We start from the raw sequence: 9,721 nt of genomic DNA on the forward strand, positions 1-9,721 counted from the left end.
AATAATGACGTGGCGTAAGCCTATAACACTTGACCAAGCGACTCTCAGACTTAGGCTAATTGGACCATAACTTTCGTTGGTTGACACTTTAGATTTTAACCCTTGGGTGTTCATTTGTCATGCGCCATTTTGCTTGATGTTGGCAAGGTAGTTAGTTGGGGAGATAGAATTTTTATTTTTGCAAGACTAGAATCATTAGTAACGCTTCTCTCTTAGTGTGTATTGCTTTACCCCAATGGTAGCCTTATGGTATGCCGATTTGGGTATTTTCATGGTTGGTCATGTTGCATTCATGGAAAATCTTTTAGTCCGTACTTAGTAGTATTTCAAGGAGCGAGTGGCTCGAGAGGACTATGATAGTCGTGACCCAATGTGATCATGAGCCTTGAGGCCATTAATTTTTTGCTAATGGTATTGACACCTTAGGTTCACTTTGGGGGTTGTGCGACTGTGGGGGAATGATTTTCAGAATGTGACTGTTTCCATTTTGCAAATACTATAATATATTATTTTTATTGGTGAGAGAGAGTATTGAGGCCGTAGACTCTTAGCAAGGGATGACAATTACATATGGGTGCTTATTGATTTAAATGTTAGGAAGGGAGACTCAATACGGTTTAACCTTTAACTTGCAGAACGACACCAAGCATTAGGACCGATTCTATGGATAAGACAACTAAGACTTAGGATTTGGATTGTACTTCGGCATAGCCTAGTCTAGACTCGGATTTTTTTTTTATTCGAACATTATTTTCCTTGAAGACTCTATTTGAACATTATTTTTTGAATACTTTGCCCATGTGACATTCAAGGTCATTAGCATGCTCGGTTTTGGTGCCGAACATTGTCGTCGTAGGAGGCCTAACAACGACACAAAGAGTTATTTATTATTATTTTTTTAGTCGCTTTTATAAACGAGTGCCTTTTCATACGCCCTTGCAGCAATTTTTTTCGAAAAGTTTTTTTTTTTTGCTACGTATATTTTTTATGCGCGGGCACCGAGGCTGATGTGCCTGACCAAAAGGCCAGGCAGCAACTTCAGCGCCCAGCATTGGGCGTGAGAAATATTGGCGCCCAGCCAGGGGCGTTGAAAATGCGTCCCTGGCTGGTGCTCGTTTTCTTGTTTGCGTATATTTTTTGTTTATGGGACTTTGATTTTGCGTGTTTGCCTAATAACGTCCTTTACGCGTTACAGCGTTTTGTGGGATTCGTTACAGGCCATCCCGAGCGTCGCTTATTTTTGTGGCGATCGTTCGGGTTTGCGGAACACGTATTTCGGTATAACTCTTTGGCAAATTGGTTTATGGATGTTTGGGCAATTTTTAAGGTCGTTGGTTTTTCTAGGATAGTTTGTCACACACAATCATATATTTCGCTACACATAACTAACATTCCATCATGAGGCAATAATAATATGTCATGTAGTTTATGATAGGCTTCTATGGGTAGTTATTTGCGCCTGGCTTAGTACCGCTTCTATCGCAGATCCAACACATGCCCCGGTCGGGGTAGTGTCTTCAACAGACGAATTTCGCCCAAGAGGCCAACCCGCAAGTGCAAGCCAAGGGGGCATGCAGGCGAGAGGGACCTAATGAGCGAGCGATTGGGTTTGGGACGGGTGTACTACTAGCGAAAGTGCCGAGTGGACAACATTCAAAGCGTATGCACCCCCCGGTTGGCGATGGGTATCCTTAGTCCCAACTCCCAAGATGAAACACCAAGGGAGCCATGATTCGTTATGCGGTTCTGTCCGTTCACATTAATATACTGATTTTCAGGTCGTCCCAACTTGATTGGGAAATAAACGCGGGGTAGGATCGTTTCACCCTTCGGCTATTTTGATTACCTACAAGCACAAGTATTTCCTTCACTATCCCCAGCAGAGTCGCCACTGTGAGGGGGTCGAAAAAGCACGAGGCTAATGCGTGACCTCATCCCTCGTTGGTGTGACGCTTCTTTTTGTCAAATCAAGTGTAATTGGATTTTCTGTGAGTTTACACCCAATTGACTAGTAATATAGGAGTCGCCATTCAGTTTTTAACGACAATGAGAAAAACTGACAAAACCCGGTTATCGTGACATAAAGGGAGTGCAATTATGTTTGACCACGACGGCCGTAGGTTCCGTTGTGATCCCTGGTGGTGGGGATCGCTCAACGTACACCCGCAGGGTAGAGATTGAGGGTTCGGGGGACTGTAACTACCGAGAGGAGTACTCGCTCTTCGATAACTCCAGAGGCAGGATATCCTTACCAGCTCAGCATAAATAATTGAAGGGACATGCGTTAACTATTAAACTAATCTGAGTTGATTTTATCAATATGCAACATATAGTACTAGATCGAACGCGATTATCTGATTTAGATTGTTTTAAGGGACCTAGCATGATAATCCAATTTCCCAAAAATATCATATTTATTAAGCGTGATCGAACAATCAGATTTTAGTTAGTTTAACAGTTCATAAAAGGGCGAGGAAAGCAATTAAACCATGGAAAAGGGACACATTACGACGCACCCTTGAGAGGTGCGTCACGGTTCTCAGAAAACTAACCACTTTGACTTTGCTATTTCTCCTTTTATTCAACGAATCTCAAATTATAGGGCGGGATACGTTCTGTTCGATTTATGGATCGATTGCGACAGAACGCGTGATCAGTTTTGCAGCGTGAGGCTTAGGCTTAGGGGTTTTGAGTCAATACTCAGAATATAATTGTGTGTTGTTGTGTGTTCTTTTCACGTCGAACTTAGGGGTCTATTTATGGGAAAGAGTTCGTGGAGAGATAGAATTGCAGAACTCTAATCCATGAGGAATTAGGAAAAAACATGTACCAGGTATTTTCAGCGCCCAGAGCCAGGCGTTGAAAATAGGGTCTGGGCTGTTTTTCTTAGTCAGATTCGGATTCCTAGAATCCGGAGTATTTGAGGTTTAATTGAGTCCTTTAGTGCGTATTAACTTTGTGACGGGATGCGTCTGGGCCCGTTACGAACTCTAGGCTCGTTAGGATTTTAATTAACACGTGACTCTTACTTTTGAATCATATTAGGAATAGGATTCTCTCGCAATTTCTATCTCATTTAGGATTTATGTTGGAGTGCAACACCTAATTCTGACAGGTTTCTATCTTTTATGACTTGCCACTTTTAACAACTACCCATTACGGCAGTTACTATTTTTAGCAGGTTTCCATAAATAGCAGGTTTCGGGTGAAATGAAAAGGGGAATTGAGACTCGTTATTTTATAGGAGATGCGTTGTCAAGTGGAGATTTACGTTTTCATCATCGAACCTTCCCTTTCGGGAATGAGGACAAAAGTAGGTATCTACACTTTTATTATCTCTTGAGTTCAAATCTCGATTAAAAGTTTCGTGGGTGTCGCAAAGGGATTATGTGTTTTATTTCTCGAATTAATTATTAACTAAGTGCATCGTGGTTAGTTTCCACTTAGCTATGTGGTTCGAACAAGTCAAGGGGGTGGCTAGTAGGTGGCTCCACTTTCCCCATCATGTTCGAAATTTTATGCATTGTTGCAAAGTAATTTGATTGGTTTGTTGGTCTGTAACCTTAGCGTTGTCCATGTCAAACCCAGTCATTAAAGTGAGTCGTGGATGATCAAGGAATATCCAATATTGTTAGGCAACTAGCCGCAGTACTTCAGAACCTAGCAGAGACTAGGAAAAATTCAATTAATGACCCTGCTAGGGAAATGTTCAAGATGGTAGTCCAGAGTAATCTTCCACTGTACCAAGGGGAGTTTGACCCAAGTGTACTGGAGGACTGGCTTAGAAAGTTTGATAAATTGATGGTTGTTGTAAACTGTCCAGAGAACCTTAGGGTGAATAATGTTGTGTATTACCTTAGGGGAGAAGCTTATTTACGATGGTAAAGGTGTGTGAATGCTTTGAGAGCTACACCAGGATTTGGGTGGGAATCATTCAAAATTTCCTTGAGAAACAAGTTTTACCCACCTTAACTGGAAAGGCAGAAAACCCAAAAATTCATTGAGCTGAAGATGGACCGGTTGTCTTTGACTGAATACTATTCCAAGTTATAGAATTGTCTAAGTTTGCACCTGAAGTGGTGGCAACGGAAGAGCTTAGGGCTCAATGGTTTGAAAATGGATTGCCAACTGGATTCATAGTTGTTACTATCTGGAGTGATCCTAACCTCTCTAGATACCCTCTATATATAGAAAGGTCGCTCCTCTATATGGACTACAGGTGAGAAAGAACAAGATTGCAAGAGAAACTAGCAAAAAGAGAAAGGATGTTGGGAACCAGAGTCATTAGGGTACCCATAATTATACCAACTGGTAGTATAGTAAGTACCAAGATTCATAAGAATGTGCCTTTGACCATCGCTAAAACCATCTTCATTTTTAACCTGATTGAGTTTGAATTAAGGACTTGGATGTTATTGTAAGTATGGATTGGTTGGCCATGTTCGAAGCCAAGACTGACTGTGAGAAATAAAAAGTTCATTGGAGACCTAGCCTAGGTAAAGTAGTATCCTACCGTCGTTTTGGTAAGCCTAGAGACATAGGAACCATCACGAAAACGGAAATCGTGAAGTTACTCCATAAAGGAAATCCAGTATTCTTGTGCAATGTGATAAACCTCGATAATCAAGTTAAGGATAAACCTGAGGACATTGCGGTAGTGAATGAGTTTTAGATGTGTTTCCGGAAGAGATCCCGAGAATACCTCTCAATCGACCTATTGACTTTACTATAGACTTAGCACCTGAAATCGCACTTATTTCGAAAGCTCCATACATAATGACTCCAGTAGGAATGAGTGATTTGAAAGGTCAATGGGAGGAATTATTGGAGAAAAGTTATATTAGACCAAGTGCATCACCATAGGAGCACCAATTGTGTTTATGAAGGAGAAGGATAAGAGTATGAGACATTGTATAGACTACAAGGAACCCAATGAGGTCATAATTAAGAGCAAAGTACCCTTTTGCCTAGGATAGACACCTATTTTGACTAATTTAAAGTAGCGGGAATTTTCTTGAAGATCGAATTGTGATCAGGTTATCATCAATTGAGAATTGCGGATAATGATATATCAAAGACTGCATTTAGGACAAGAAATAGTCATTTCGAGTTCACTGCTATGCCATTTGGGTTGGCCAGTGCACCTACAATATTCATGGACTTGAAGAATCGTGTGTTCCATGCATTTATGGATAAGTTTTTAGTGTTTTTATAGATGATATCTTGGTGTATTCGAAGAGCAATAAAGAGCATGTTGAACATTTTGGGTCTATGTTAAGTACACTTAGGGATAACCAATTCTATGCCAAATTATCAATGTGTGAATTCTGGATGGAGAATGTCACATTTTGGGGTATCTAGTGTCTAAAGAAGAAGTTGTAGTGAACCTTGCAAGATTAAAGCTGTTAGGGAATGGCCTACATCAAAGAGTGTCACTGAATTTGAAGTTTTCTTAGTTAGCTGGATATTATAGACTCTTTGTGCAAGACTTGTCTAGGATACCCAAACCAATGACTACCTTGATGAAGAAAGAAGCTAAGTTTGAGTGGAATGAAAACTGTGAGGAAGCATTCCAAGCTCTAAAGATGCGTTTGACAACCGCGTCAGTGTTAACTCTACCAGATGGAAATGATACCTATAATGTGTATAGTGATGCATCAAAGAATGGTTTAGGGTGTGTATTGATGCAGAACGGGAAGGTTATTGTGTATGCATCAAGGAAACTAAAACCGTATAAACCTAAGTACCCTACCCATGACATAGAGCTAGCAGCCATATTGTTTGCATGGATGAGATTAAGGAGAATCAAATTGGAGATGTCAACTTGGAGCGAATCAAGGAAAAGATTTCGCAAGGGAAGAAAATAGATTTTAAGATCCATGTTGATGGAAGTTTTAGGCACAAAGGAAGGTGGTGTGTGCGTCAAATGTGCGAAGAGTTAAAGAAAAGCTCATGAGAGAAGGTCATAATACACCATATTTTGTTCACCTAGGCGGTGACAAGTTGTATAAGGATCTGAAAAGTGTCTATTAATGGCCAAGAATGAAGAATGAAGTAGCTGAGTTGTAGCTAGATATTTGACTTATCAGAAGGTCAAAATAGAACATAGAGACCTCAAGGAAAGGTTCAACCATTATAATTTTCAAGTTGGAAATGAGACTGTATTTCAATGGACCTTGTCACTTGTTTGCTCAAGCCAAAGCTAGGAAATGACACCAATTGGGTTGTGGTAGATAGACTGACCAAGCCATCAGTATTTATACCAATGTAGGAGACCTAGAAAGATGAAGCAATTTGCTAAGGCTTGCATTAAGTATGTTGTGAGACTACATGGAGTTCCTAAGGATATCTTGCCAGATAGGGATTCAAGGTTTCTTTCAACCTTCTGGGAAACTGTATAGAATAACTTTGGCACGACATTGGAAATGAGTATAGTGTTCCACCCATCCACATATGGACAAACTGAGAGAACCATTTAGACACTTGAGGATATGCTTCGTGCATGTGAAATTGATTTCCAAGGAAGTCGGGAAGATAGTTTAGATTTGATTGATTTTCCTATAACAATAGCTATCATGCCAGTATAGGAATGACACCATTTGAACCTTGTATGGAAGGAAATGTAGAAGTCCACTATGTTGGTGCGATGTCAGTAAGACACGTTGTGTTAGGGCCTCAGATGATAGAGGACACAATGAACCAAATTAGAACTATTCAATCAAAGATTCAAGCAGCGCAAGATCGCCAAAAGGGCTATGCATACTTGACAAAAATTTCTAGTGGGTGACAAATTGTTACTCAAAGTTTCACCAAAGAAAGGAGTAATGACTTTTGGAAAGAAATAAAATCTAAGCCAAAGTACGTAAGTCATTACGAGTCCCTAGAATGGATAGGAAAGGTAGCTTATAGACTAGCCTTACCCATGGACCGGCATAGAGTGCATAATGTGTTTCATATATCTCAATTGAGAAAGTATGTTTCGGATAGGTCGCATGTGTTGCAACCGGAAACTATAGAATTAGACCAATGTTTATCTTCGAGGAAAGACCAGTCAAATCCTGGATTGTAAAGTGCGTAGTATACGAACTAAGGGTGTTAAAATTGTGAAAGTTTTGTGGTCTAATGAAGTTTTGTAGTCCCGGGAAGCTGAGGACGATATAAGAAAGTATCCCTAGCTATTTCCCGAGGGTAGTTGAGTTACGGGGCCGTAACTCGTTTCTTTTAAGGGGGGTAGAGTGCGGTAGAATTTCGCGTTTTTACCTTATTTTCCCTTATTTTGTACTTATTTTAGTGCCTTCTATGGAAATTGCACTTCATATTGCCATGTTGAATTACTTAAAGAGTACAACAACTAAAAATTTTTGCAAAGAAAACGCAATAAAGTCTCATAAAGTCTCAAGTTTTGATTTCAAATTATGATTTCCGTGCCCAAGTTTCGGGATGAAACTTCTTTTAAGGAAGGTAGACTGTAATACCTCGTATTTTTCTGTATTTTATAAATATATTTTATTATATTTATAAAGCATTTTTATGATTTTTAGAATTTAAAACGCATTTAAATGTTATTTAAATGTATTTTATTTAATTAGAATATTTATTAGTTTAATTATTACCAAACGAATTTATTATTTAATGTTGGGAATTTAATTGGGTTTCAAAAGTAAAACGATTTTAAATGAATCTAGCCCAATTCAATTCCAAGTTCAAGTCCAAACAAATTAAACAAGCCCATCCTATGTTTAATGAAGCTCGAAAGGAAATCCTAAAGCCTAGCCCATCTTTGAGTTTCCTAAGCCTATAAATATAGGTGCTCACCCTCAAAATCGCTCACTATTATTCATTAAACCTAAAAGTAAAACCCTAACCCTAAATTCTTCTTTCTTTTGTCGAACTTATGTTTGTCCGTTTTTCTCCTACTTCCGTTCGTTATCAGAAAGATGTTTATTCTTCAAAGTTGTAGATCTTGAAAAGTTCTTGAACTTTGCCGCAAGAATCAATCAATTCCGAGTTGTATATTAAACGTTATGAGCGTTCTAAAATCCTACTGCAGTAATTTCTCTTCTCCTCTCTTTGGCCCGTCTCCTTCCCGAGCACGCACATCAATTGTGCGCTCGTTCCTTGTGCCTCGAGCACCCACGCCCCTCGCCCTTGATGCTCACTGCCTGGTGCCCTCGTGCACGTAACCACCCGCACACCTCACACTCTCTTGCTCCCTCGCGCAGCGCCAGCACGCCCCTGCGCTGCTGCTGTGTTGTTGTGTTGTTGTGCGTGTGCTGCCTCTCGCCCATACACCTCTCGTCCCTCGTCCCTCTTGCTCGCGCTAGCCCGCGCCCTCGTCCCTCTTGCTTGCGCACAGTTGTTCCCTGCCCCTGCTCTTCGTTCTCGCCGCGCGCGCACACACACAAGGCGCGTGTGTGTGTGTGTGTGTGTGTGTGTGTGTGTGTGTGTGTGTGTGTGTGTGTGTGTGTGTGTGTGTGTGTGTGTGTGTGTGTGTGTGTGTGTGTGTGTGTGTGTGTGTGTGTGTGTGTTCTTGTTCGTTCACTCAATTCTTTCACCCAATCACAATTAATTCGTGGTTGTTCCGTGCTATAGGCCGGATTGGTATAATTCTCTTCTTCCTTGCCTATTCTATTTCAATTCCATATTTAAATTATACTATTATTATTGGTTTTGATTAATTAAAATGCTGGGATCGGTTATGAACACCGAATTTTGAGGATTTGTATGTTTGAATTATTGAAGAATGTTTTGAATTGAAATATTATAATTTTAAGATTTGAAGTATATATTAAAGCTTCAATTTTTATTGGTTTTAATGGTTTTAATTACAAACTATGATTGGAGTTTTAATCTAAGCCTTATGGGCGATTGATTAGCATAATTAGATGATGAATTTAATTATGATAATCAATTATATTTTTTAGAATATTGTAAAAACTTAAAACGTCGACTTTTAATTGTTTTATACATGAAAATAAATTAATTTCATGCTAGGGTTTTAAACGATTGATTGAGACTATTATTTTATTAATGAACGATTAAGTTCTAATTAATTCAAGTGTTTTAAAACTAAACAAAGTTTCTGGAAATTTAGTAAACATGGATAATAATTAAGTTTCTCCATTGTGTTTATAGGAGTTGATTTCTAGTAAGTTGTGATTCGCACAGTGGCCCCTGTACTTAGGTATTCCAGGTACGTACAAGTCTAGGGCGACCACATTAATTGTCAAGGGACATTACATGATTGTTTATGGATGTGAATTGTATTATGTGAACTTGGTGAATTCATAGTTGATTTGGTGAACGATCATGTGACTTATTATTGTTGGAATTATTGATTTGTTGATTGAACAAGCATGTTGGGACTATTGTGAGTATGGACTATTGTAAGTTGTTCAATATTTATGCATGTATGGTTTGTTTCACATGCAAGGGATGGATTATTTATTGTTATGCTATTGTACGGGATGTCTAGCATACTTTTGAGCCAATTATTCGTACCTCGTTGTACTATTTATTCTACCACATGTGAAGGGTTCGCTCACGTAAGCCATCGCACATGTAGGGTTCAGTTGGGAATATTTTATGTGAAATGAATTAGGATTTTGTCGTGCAAGGGCACAACCCTCATGTTAATGGGCATGATGTGGAATCTCACCTTTTGTGAGAAGGAACTTGGTAGTAATTCCACTACGTCTTGATTTATTGATCACAAGTCCTA

This window comes from Spinacia oleracea, chromosome 5 (assembly GCF_020520425.1).
Source record: "Spinacia oleracea cultivar Varoflay chromosome 5, BTI_SOV_V1, whole genome shotgun sequence".
NCBI classification, from domain to species: Eukaryota; Viridiplantae; Streptophyta; class Magnoliopsida; order Caryophyllales; family Amaranthaceae; genus Spinacia; species Spinacia oleracea.